This window comes from Chiloscyllium plagiosum, chromosome 17 (assembly GCF_004010195.1).
Source record: "Chiloscyllium plagiosum isolate BGI_BamShark_2017 chromosome 17, ASM401019v2, whole genome shotgun sequence".
In the NCBI taxonomy this organism is placed as follows: domain Eukaryota; kingdom Metazoa; phylum Chordata; class Chondrichthyes; order Orectolobiformes; family Hemiscylliidae; genus Chiloscyllium; species Chiloscyllium plagiosum.
Genome location: NC_057726.1, coordinates 69,394,679 through 69,396,544, shown reverse-complemented (window position 1 = coordinate 69,396,544; position 1,866 = coordinate 69,394,679).

The following is a 1,866-nucleotide window of genomic DNA, read 5'->3' as shown; positions in this document are numbered from 1 at the left end:
CGTATTTAATACATCATGACACCAATCACAGAAGGGCAGAAAGGACAGTGTACATAACACACTCTGACCCCCAAGTCCCAGAGAGGGGAAAGGACAGTGTACGTAACACGCTCTGACCCCCAAGTCCCAGAGAGGGGAAAGGACAGTGTATGTAACACACTCTGACCCTCAAGTCTCAGAGAGGGGAAATGACAGTGTATGTAACACACAGTGACCCCCAGTCCCAGAGAGGGGAAAGGACAGTGTATGTAACACAGTGTGACCCCTGATCCCAGAAGTGGGAAAAGGGCAGTGTACCTAATGCACTGTAACCCTTTGGTCATAAACGGAGGAAAAAGCACAGTATATTTATGCACTGCAACCTCTGTTCCAGAGGTCAGTTTAAGTAAGCACAGTGACCCCCCGGGTCCAGAGATGGGGCGGGAGAAAGGACAGTGTATCTAACACACTGTGACCCCCTGGTCTGGGGTGGTGGGGGTATAGGAGAGGACAGTGTATCTAATGCACTGTGACCTCCTGTTCCAGAGGGGTGATAGGACAGCATTTCTAATGAGCAGTGACCCCTTGTTCTGGTGGGAGCGTATCTAATGCATCATGACTATTGGTCCCAGAGCTGCTGGAAACAACAGTTTATTGAACACACCGTGACCCTCAATTCAATACGCGGGAGGAAAGGTCAGTGTGTCTCATGCAGCTTGACCTCAGAGTAGGGGAAAGCACAGTGTATCGAATGTACTGTGACCGCCGGTTTCAGACGGGCATACAGGAGGTTGTATCCAACACACCGTGACTCCCCGAGTCCCACAAGGTGGGGGTAGGACAGTATACCTAATGCACCATGATTCCCCAGTCAAACAGTGAAGAAAGGACAGACTATCTAATGAAATGTCACTCCCACTCCCATAAAGGGATAAAAGGACAGTCTTCCTAACGCACTGTGACACCCCAGTCCCCGGAGGGGAAAGGACAGAGTATGTAACACATTCTGACTCCCAGTCCCAGAGTGGGGAAAGGACAGTGTATGTAACACACAGTGACCCCAGTCCCAGAGAGGGGAAAGGACAGTGTATATAACGCACCGTGACCCCCAGTCCCAGAGAGGGGAAAGGACAGTGTATATAACACACAGTGACCCCCAGTCCCAAAGAGGGGAAAGGACAGTGTATGTAACACACTGTGACCCCCCAGTCCCAGAGAGGGGAAAGGACAGAGTATGTAACACACAGTGACCCCCAGTCCCAAAGGGGGGAAAGGACAGTGTATGTAACACACTGTGACCCCCCAGTCCCAGAGAGGGGAAAGGACAGTGTATGTAACACATTCTGACTCCCAGTCCCAGAGAGGGGAAAGGACAGTGTATGTAACACACTCTGACCCCCAGTCCCAGAGAGGGGAAAGGAAAGTGTATTTAACACACTGTGACCCCGCAGTCCCAAAGAGGGGAAAGGACAGAGTATATAACACACTGTGACTCCCAGTCCCAGAGAGGGGAAAGGACAGAGTATGTAACACACTCTGACCCCCAGTCCCAGAGGGGGGAAAGGACAGTGTATATAACACACTGTGACCCCCCAGTCCCAAAGAGGGGAAAGGACAGAGTATATAACACACAGTGACCCCAGTCCCAAAGAGGGGAAAGGACAGTGTATGTAACACACAGTGACCCCCAGTCCCAGAGAGGGGAAAGGACAGTGTATATAACACACTGTGACCCCCCAGTCCCAAAGAGGGGAAAGGAAAGAGTATATAACACACAGTGACTCCCAGTCCCAGAGTGGGGAAAGGACAGTGTATATAACACACTGTGACTCCCAGTCCCAGAGAGGGGAAAGGACAGTGTATGTAACACACTCTGACCCCAGCCCC